The following is an 11,030-nucleotide window of genomic DNA, read 5'->3' as shown; positions in this document are numbered from 1 at the left end:
CATTACCCTCACGCTGCATTCAATAAAATAGGAAATGACAGGTTTCTAAATTTCTCCAGTCATCTTGTGCCAGATTGAGAGCCCTCGTTCTTGCTTTGCCAAAGCATGTTGCCACTGTTCTCCTTTTTGGTCCAGAACTGTTCATTTACAAGCGCCGGGCAGGAAGACGCCATGCGGGACATTCCGTGCCAAACAAGAGGGCGTGGCCTACCCGGCACGGATCTGGCCCCCATTTTGTATGCCGGCTGACTCGATGTCGAGGAGGGAAAGAAGACAGAATAACACACACAACAATTGAAAGCTGCAAAGTCGTTCCTTCTTCCCCTCCTTTTTGTTGCTCCCTGTGCCGATGCATTTTTAATACGCTTGTTAATTGAGAAATATTCATACGCGACACTTAATCGCAGGCTGAGTGACGATCTTCAGCTGTGGAGCGAAATTAAATACAAACAGAAAGACGGCCGCGCAGCCATTTCCATAAAGCTGCATATTTATACAATATCGCCGGCGCATATTAATACAAAGATTAAAAGGCGCACTTGCAATGTATGCAAATCTAAATTATGAATGACTTGTTTAAACTCCTTGTTTATTCGCCTTGATTAAATATAGACAGATGTTTCCATCTGCGGAGACCTTCGTGTGCACATTTTTTCACAATACGCCCCCTGGAGTGTTAGAAAATATTATCAGACTAGGTCTTATTATTACGAAATCCAGCATGGATGTTCAGCATGACATATGCTGAGAAACAGGGAGGTAGTTGGCCATTTTTGTTTGAATTTACCATATTTCACGATGTCAGGCACGAGAACCAGCAACGAGAAGCTATGAAACACACAGGTAATCGGTAGTAGAGCTAGGCGGTGAATTTGATTTAAAAAAAACGATGCTTTTTTTTTTAAACCCCCAAATTCCCTATTATTGGTTTTCGTAGTCTGCTGACACGAACTTTCTTACATGGTAGTGAACGGAGAGTAGCTAGTTACTAAAGCTAGCTAGTTACTAAAGCCAGTTAGTTTCTAGCTAGCTATTGTACTAAAACCGTTCAATTGTCGAACATTCGAAATGTATTAATGGACGTGTTTAAAGGGCCACTTTTTCCAAATTTAAAACAATGTCGCTGTCATTAAATGTGTCTTTTTACTGAATTATAGGTAGAAAAAAACGACTGAAATCAAAAATTGGAATTTTGATTAAAAAATGAAATGAATCTGAATTTTATTTTAAATCCTTATCGCCCAACCTATCGTATGAAACGTATCGTAAACTAGGCCCTCCCTGTTCACAACTACAATATGTTGTTTGTGTGAGCAGTCCCAGTTTTTTCAGTTTCTCTATTTTTCCTGCCTGAGAGATTTTAACCACTTTGTGTGTCATTATTATTATTTATTTATTTGTCTTGTGTGATATGATGCATTTCTTTTTGAGATCTCATTGCCTACTTTACATTCTTTGACAGTTACTATTTAAATGATTCCTTCATTCAACAAATCCTGTCATTAAGCATTCCAAAAATTGCATTTAATCACCATTTACTCATAATTTTACAAAGGAAATTTCCAAACAGCTCCCGACAACATACTAACAAGCCAAAAATTTGAAGTGCACACGTTACTTCTTTTAATATTCTGTAAGACCTTCACACGTTAATGTTTTTTTTCAAAGATGAATCACAGTGAGTTTATACATGCAATTAAAAAAAAAATAGATTATATACTGTTTTGTGCCGTGCTTTCAAAAGCAACATGCAGACGCAACATTAAGGCAAAGTAATGAAATCATGTCCTCTCATTGGGGTTAAGCCACATCCAAGGCAAACAGCTCTTAACTGGAACCACTTGTGTGCCTTTTTATTGCCTGCGCGCCAATGGAAACATGTCCTTGAAGGCATCACGCAGACAACAAGCACAACACATGTAACCGGCACTAATCGTACATTTAAAGGCACAAATGTATTGATTTGATTGAAGTTTGTTACCAGGGTTTCATTCCACCCACTTCTTCGGAATGAAACATTTCAAAACCCCGTCTCCATGAGCCAGGAAGTGGCTTCTTCACATACGGATAGATAAAGGAATACGGCGTTCCGTATGAATTTAGTCAGTTTGATTGCCATTTCAATCATGGTGGAATTGTTACACTCCACAGCCTAAATAAAAAACTGAATTTGGTTTGCAAACATTAGGACACAATTTTGCATTTTTAATATGATTTTCACATTTCTGTTGTCATTTAAGTAATGATCAAACTGTTCGTGCACCAAAGAATATAAATGGTACAGTTCTAGGCTTTGATGTAAATGTCTTGCATCATCCACCGTGATCCAGGAAGTAGCCTGTTAGCTAACAGACAAAAAAAAAACATGCATCACTATTTTTTTTCTCTCCAAAGATTTACCCTACCCAACTTCACTATTAAAATTGGTCGGGGTCCATATGTCAAAGAACCAGGAAGTAGCGCGCTAGCTCACAAATCGATAAAAATCAACATGCTACTTGATTTTACGTGATCAGGCAGTTGCCTAACAGGCTAACCATCGGATGACCAAACTAACACAAATACAGTGGTGCCTTTAGTTTAATCTACTACGTAACAATGAAAAAAAAAACTCCACCCAAAAAAAATTAAAAACAGACAATTTGTTGGTCATAGGAATTTATTCAAAGTTTCAAAGTTTCAGGCACAACAGAGACAACTCCCCTCAGCGTAACGGTACAGTCCTGTTGTCTGACGTCACTTCCAGGAGGTGGAAAATCAACATGTCCCAATATATTTGTCCATATGATGTATTTCCGCCCAAAAGTTGCTGTTTTAATCCAGTTGCTAACGAGGCTCCAGACTCAGCAGGCATGTTTGTGTTGACGATGCGATTGATTCGGTCTCTTCACCTCGTCGTCGTTAGCGGCTTATCAAACATTTATGAGTTGCGATCGCGGATCTGCGTGGGGCTTTGGGGTGGAAAACAACAAACAAACACGAGAAGAAGAAGAAAAAAAATCTTTGAAAACATCTCAGTGGTGCTGGAGGATCCACACATGAATTTTGGGGCGTTTTCAGTTAAAGTCAGACTCTCAAAACACGCTTGTTAAAATATCCATTTGTATGATGGTCAACAAATAGAAACCAAAGAGCACCATCACAACTTGACCTTTCGGTGCACAGGTTAACGTGTCCTACAGACATGTACACACGCACGCACACAAAGAGTAGGGCCTCGGAGTTGGTGGTGGTGGTGGTGGTGGTGGTGGTGGGTCGGGGGGCGGGGTCATGCAGTAATCTGTGAGGCAGGAAACAAAGGGTCTCGTTAATGCAGAGACTAGCTGGGGCCCTTTGATGTGGATCCAAGACATTCACTAACACACGCGCACACGAACACACACACTCATGCACACAGTTTAAAGGTAAAGTTGCTCAGCTGCTATCTAGTAGCATGTGTTGCTGTTTAAAGCAACGCAACTCTCTTTGGGTGAGGACGTTTTGTTTGCGTCCATTCGTTAAAACGAACGAACATAATAAAAAATGACATATGTTAGTGGTCGTGCTATTCTAATTGTTTGCCATTGTTGTCGCCGTTAGCCTAGCAGCTCATTGTATCGCAGCGTATTACGATGCGGCAACAGCTGTCTAGTTCATGTGTTGATGTTCTCGTCTTGCGCGACAACCCGATATTAGCGGTTAGCATTGCCCTGCTTCTGAGGGAGAGCCACCTCCCACAAGGCAACCGATTTTTTTTTTTACTGATCAAATTGTGAACCTCAAAAACAAAGTGTTAATAAAAAAAAGTTGACAATTATGCCAATGTACTAGCATTAGCTCAAGCAGGATATTGATGCTTAGGTTTTGACAGTAACTAATAAAAGAGGGGCCTTGATTGAGGTCCGTGATTAGTGAATTGGCTCAATAAAGGACTTAGCCCCAATAACCTGATGCTAACGCAGCGTAATGTACTTTATTTAGCTCTTAAGATAAGTTGGTTGATAAACTGTCTGAAAAGACAATGGAATGCTGCTATTTTACTTTGAAGCAGCTATTTTGGTGCCGTTTTTTTGTGTCATTTTCAAAGAAAATTTGGCACTAAACCAGCAAGGAATTTGAGTTTTCGCCATTACATGTTGACGGAGCATGGCAGCGAACTTTGGTGACTCGCTACAAAACTCCAACATTTTTTGGAAAATTCAGCCTTTGAAACTAGTTTCACTTAACAGCATCGAATTTGGTAGACATGTCTATCGTGAGTAGAACCACAAAAAGGATTGAAGAAGCCATGCCCAAGAATACACAGGAATTCTGTCATTTTGGTTTGAAGCAGCCCATTCATCAAATTTCCCAGGGGTCTCTCAAATACAAACTCATCCTACAGATTGTTACTAAATAGACAATATGCTACATTGCGTGGAGCATCGCAGTGAAGGTCGATGCCTCGCCGTCAAACACAAAACTGTTAGCTGACATTTTGCAACAGGACATACATGAGGAGGGAGATGCGCGCGCTCAAACCGAGCCTTCTCTACTCCCTGTGACAGAAGGCGGGTGGCTCTTATTAAATGTGGTATCCACAGTGGTCTCTTTCTAGTGGCGAGGGGGCCCGCAGATGACTGTCGGCCGCCTGATCTGGAATCAGTTTTTTGCTGCGGCAAAGCGCCCTGATGTGGCCCGTGGGAGGATGTGGATGCAGATGATGGATCATTGTTTGGCGTTTTGCTGTGTGTGCGCGCGCGCGTGCGTGTTTGTGTGTGCATGTGAAAGATTGTTTCCATGCTTCCCAGTAAGTAGGTAAAATCAAGGATTAACACACACACACATTGCTGCACACTGCCATCCAGACAACCGATAAAAGAGAAAACATTCAATTGACTTCAATGGATAAATCTAATAATGCAACTTTGAATGTGTCCCATAGTTAGCGCTAGAAAGCTCACTGTGTCAATGTCAGCCTTGGACGCCACACGAATGCCAGAGGCGGCTACACTGCCCTCTAGAGGTGAAATGTGGTCATTCACAGGCAAAATACAGTATGTACTGTACGTACAGTATGTAAAAGCACATGTGAAAAGCTCTGTAAATGGGTGAGAATCAAAAAGTTTAAAAGTAAAGGATTTCAAAATATACACACATTTGTTAAGATAAGATAAGATAAGAATGCCTTTATTGATCCCACAGTGGGGAAATTTTCATTGTTACAGTAGCAAAGATATATTGTTATTAATTATATAAAAGTATTTCATACGTATCTTCTATTTTTTTTTTTAAGAAGTACTACAGTATTTGTAACCGTGAAACTTGTATGGCCTTATTTATCAAGGATGTTTTACAATAGTTTTCATATTTATTTTCAACCTATATTTCCTATATTAAGTACAATACAGTCACAAAATAGCAGTGAAAAGCAATTTTTACTCCACTGACACTTTAACTGATGTTTATTTTATACCTTTTAATTATGTAATTAAACATTTGGGGGAATTCATCATTTTCATATAATTATTTTTTCGATTTATTTGCAGCATATTAATGAAGCACACACGGATAACCAATACAACAGGTGTATTTAAAAACAGTTTAAAAATACTGTATGGCAATTTATATTGAAAAAACTATTACAATTAGGGTAAAAGTTAAACATATATTTAAAATTTTACAATTAAAAAAAAATCTGTCACACTCACCATCTTTTTTGTTTATCGTTATTTAAAAAAAAGGTAACCAAAAGAGGAGCATCTTTATTGTTGTAAAAGCAGAATGTGTGTGTCCAGTGAGTTATACAACCATCTTGTCTTCATGCCTTTTTAAATCTGCATTTAATGTTATTTTGGAGACAACCCAAAAGCAGCTGCTCGGCCGTTCGCACAAAGCACTAATATAATCCAGTGGTGCTACTGGGATGTTTGTGCAATCTTCACTGTGTTAAAGGGGGGGTTGGGCTGGGTTGGTTAAGTTTGTGGTGGGGGGAGGGGTGGAGGGTTTGGGGTAATTACATTAATCCAAAACAAATAAACTCTTGGCAGACCTTAAAAGACGACACAAGCATGTGTCTTCTTCTCCTTGTGTCCTCCAAACCATTCCCCTGGCTTTGATGTTTTTTCTCCATCTTCTTGCTAACATCTTCAGGCTCTCAACTTGTTTTTTTTTTTTGTTTTTTTTCACCACAGTCTCCCAAAAACATCCATCAGCGTAATTCAAAATCAATAAGGTTACTCAAAACTTATAGATCAGTTGAAACTAGTGAATTCCTGACAAAAACATGTAGACTTTGATGGTATGTCACTCAAAATCAATAGCGAGCCGGCTCTCGCATTGAACAATAATCCCTCAAAGTTGGCAGACCATTGGTTGAAACCGTTGATGATCTAGAGTCAGATATTGTACAAAATGAATAGGATTGTTGTTTCCCACAAAAACAACAATACCAAATGATTTGCATTGCGATTTAGTTTAGATTCCGGCCGACAAAATTTTCACCTTCCGCATACTAATCTGCTTTCAGAAGTCATATCATTCAAAATCAAAAAGCAATACCAGGTGAAAGGTGATGAGCAAAACACGCATGTAGCTATCAAAATCTTGTCCTTACTCACATAAAACATCTTTTCTCAAATATCACACATATAGCACAATCCCTTTAAAAACTTTGACAGTCGTTGAAAAATTGTAACAACGAAGGAAATGAGAGTTACGTTGGATTTTTGGCTTTAGCTATCGATCGTGATTTTACAAAGGCAGAGTAGCCATCTCTCTAAAAAGTTTGATAGATAGACAAAAATTGCAACAACCACAGAGTAGCCGGGCATTAAAAATATCTACAGGACAACAATCATGGGCTCATGTCGATACGCCAGGATAATTCTTTATGAACTTTTCACACATTTTCAGAACGATGACAAAAAAACTCAACAGCTTCTCCCGCTGGAGAGGAAGATGATGACGGCCAAAACCGTCAGCCACTCAGTGGCGGCGAGAAACGTCCGCTTCGTCTTACAAACGTCCCTTCTCACAGTATATCATCCGACTTTTGCGGATTGGCGTTGTCGTAATGACGACGATGCTCATGATGATGATATGTTGGCCAAGCGCTGCAATTAGCTCTGACAGACCAGATTATAGGCAGCAGTGGAACAAAGCGTTATGACTTAATTACACGTTCGAGGTACTTTCACTTTGAAAAGGTTAGCCGATAAAACTAGCGACAGGCCGTGAAAATTAACGTTTCAAAATAATCCATCAAAACTTTAGTTTGCACTGTTGGCTTTTTTAATTAATTTTAGTGAACCACTTCTTCTTTACTTTGCTTTAAAATATCTTTAACTCTTCTGTTTGTAAATGCTTTTAAAAAATGGACTCTTAATTACATGACATTCACAAGCTGAGCCGTGATTGGTCGTTACCTGAGCCCCGAGCACATGTGATGCCATTTTCAGTCGACAACAAGTGGCAAAATGTGTTTTGAAAGGTGTTAATTGTACATGAAAAATTATAAAGTTATCAAATCCAATATAGACAAAAATCTTAACTTTTTACTGCTGAAAATTACTAAATTAATTAAGTATCCCTTTCAATACATGTTTGAGGAACTTTTATTGCAAAATATTTAGCGTGTGAAAATAAAATTGAATCGCAGGAAGTGTTTCAAAATAATCTATTAAGTTTAGGTAAAAATGTTACAATTTCTTGATCATTTTTTTTATCATTTTATGACCTAATATTGATAGTACAGGTGAACTATGAAATCTTCTACTTGGCCACGAGGTAGAGCATCCAACATTCAAGCTCAGGTGGATTTTACATTAAGAAGACTAGCTGTAGCTGAAGTGCATTGCGCAGTATGTTTGTTTGTTTGTTTTTTAGCTAAAATGAAAATGTTATCACGGAAATTCTCATGTTTTCCTGATTATTTTATGAGAAAACTATCATAACCGACTGTGGTTTCACCGCAGTTCTTGTGTACCTAATGAAGTGGACGTTTTTAGATGCGATAAAATGCGTGCAAAAGCTGAATGCATGCCCTCACCTGCCAGGTGTAGCGGCGTAGAGTCGAGTCATGAAATTGCCAATTTCCTCGGTGCTCCGTGTCTCCGGGCAGGGCGTCTTGGGTCGAGATACCACGCCGCCCCTTTGATGTTAGCGGGACACCCGAGGGGGGCCAAAACGGAATAATTTTCTTGGTTATTCCCGGACGCACGCCGAGAGGCTCCATGTGGCAGTTTGTTAAGTTAAGGTGAAAAATACAGAATAAAAACCCTTTCTGCGCCAACACATGAGCTTTCCATGTCGCCATCAACGACAGATGTGTTATTAATGATCGAAAATATGGAAAATGAATATAATTAAAGCCACAATGCATTGTCATTTTAACTTACAACCGTTTGGATGCGAGATCGAACAGAAGATAGTCTTACTTTAACGGTTTATAATATCAGTGTGGATCAAGTTGCCTGTTTTGTTAGCATCCATGCTAAGGTTAGCGGTCGCTTGTGTGTGATTCTTAAAAAAAGCACTCAATGGGAAAGGACTTGTTTATTTCCAAACATAATATTTAGCATGGACTAGTTCTGTTATCATCTATCGTTTTCTTTCTCGCCTTTCTAATGCTCATCTTAGATAATAATCAGCAAAGAAACATGACAGTTTTAGCTAGCGGTCCATAATATTGGCGTGAACCAGCCTTGACAAGTCTTATGTTAGCGTTCCTGCTAATGTCAGCATTCAGAGTAGTGTCCAGTTCTTTAAGATGATTATTTTTATAAAGGCAATTATTTACAAACACAGTATAACACGATGAGTTATCTTAGCAAGTAGCATATTGCTACAACGGCCTTTCTAATGATCATCATTAGTTAACAATCATAACTAAAGCTACTATTAAGGATACATATAAGTTTAGCTCGTAATAGCTTTTCAGAATGCATTACAATGATAAGACAATGTTATTACTTCCAAGCGCAACATTATATAACAAGGAAGAGTTCTGTCAGCACGTAGCAGTAGACGTAGCTTCCGACTGTTTGTTTTGTGGCTTCAAAATTAACTGACAACAGCATATCATAATCATATCTAAATACATACACAAACATATACTTATATATATGTTTTTTTTCCATTGGGTAAACTCAGTAAAGTCATGTTTGCCTTACATCAGCTGGAAATCAATAGTGGAAGCCAGGAGAGTTTGAGCACACAAAAAATTGAATCAATAAATAAATCTTTTATTTGTTTGTTTTGCTCAGCGTGGCAATGACATGCGGTCGACAATGCCGGGAAAAAGAGCGAGAGCGGCGTCCTTCCTGTCACTAAATCAGACGCCAGTGAAAATGTCACGGCGGTCTGAGATGCATCGACTCCCACTCAGCTTGCAGGAGGTTTTCATATGATTGTATGTGGTAGATATGTATCTTCCATTCATGAAGGAAGCGTAGCTGGTTAGGTAGCGATGCGAAGATAAGCACTGTTGTGTTACCGCTGCACACACCTGTAGTGTTGTTTTTTTCTTTTTAATGGAAAGTTAAGCAGTTGTGAGATGGAATTAAATGTTATAATTTCTTTCACAACAGAGAAACAAATTGCATTAAATATATATATATATATATATATATATATATATATATATATATATATATATATATATATATACACATGTATATATGTATATATATATATATATATATATATATATATATATATATATATATATATATATATATATATATATAGTATACATACATACACACATCAAGCAAAGACCAACTAGCTAACTAGTAAAAATATGCCCTGGAGTATTTAAATAGAGTATTTCTGTATCACGGGTTTCACTTATTCCATGATTGGCCTGGAACATATTTATTATATATTAGGGGTGTTCCGATCAGAGTTTTATGCTGCCGATTACGATACCAATCATCCATGAGTGAGATCAGCCGATACTGATTCCAATCACATGGATTAGCTGCACATTTTTCAGTTTTAGAGCAGCTCACTAACGATTATTTTGATAATGGCTTAACCTGTCAATAATTTTTTCGATGAATTCTATTAAGCGAGTAGCAATGATATCCCAGCATGGCCGCATTGCTGGATCCTAGCAATTTGCGCACCCCGATGACACAATGAATGGTTTCTCTCCAAACACTCACGGTTGGGAAACATTTGCCGTTTAGCGTTAAATCTTTGCTGTCAAAGAAATGGCATTTCTGCAACACTCTGGTTTAAAGACTTCCAGTCCAGATGACGGAGGGGAAGGCCGGGAAGCAGGTTTGGCCTCGGTGTGAACCACCGCATGATGAGGAAAAGAAAATGGAGGGGATGACACATTTATCTTTACAGGATATAAATCTACACATCTGCTTTATGAATTAATTTTGAAAACGTATCAGGGAGGCTTCCCTGGGTTTGGGTAACGTAGGTGTAGGCAACCTACAGCAAGTGCGCCATGTCCAGCCCCTAATCCGGGAGTTTGGTTGGTCGGGAGGCTTTATTTTGGGAGATTTATGTATAACATATTTACCGTATTTTCTGGACTATAAACTGCACCTTTTTAAATCAGCCGCACTCACTCTATTTTTTGAACAAAGAATGAAAAAACAATATATAAGCTGCACCTATCTGAAAAATTTGATATTTACTGCATTTACAGAATGATTTTGAACTGCAAATGTACTGAATTTGACAACCCTCTGTGCAAAAAATAAATATATCTACAGTATAATAATACCAAACTGAAACGTCGTCTGAAAGGGAAACAGTTTCTCTCCCTGCTCTTTTTTTTGCTATTAGAGTTTGCAGTGAAGCAAGTCGATGAAACACAGATGGAAGCAGGGATCGAGGATCAACGACATATTTATTCATCGAATTTACGTAATGACAACAAGCTGTGTACTCTGGGCAAAGAATAAAGAAAGACGCATCTCTTCGAATCCATCACGCCGTAGCTGCTTTGTGACTCACACTATTGGCCAGCGTACATCTTAAAACCGCTCATTAATCACACACAAGAGCGTCGCTTGGAAATAAATGGACAATGCATTTAATGTCACGTC

Source organism: Filicampus tigris, chromosome 17 (assembly GCF_054856515.1).
Source record: "Filicampus tigris isolate MCC_2025a chromosome 17, RoL_Ftig_1.0, whole genome shotgun sequence".
In the NCBI taxonomy this organism is placed as follows: Eukaryota; Metazoa; Chordata; class Actinopteri; order Syngnathiformes; family Syngnathidae; genus Filicampus; species Filicampus tigris.
This window is presented reverse-complemented; position numbering follows the sequence as displayed.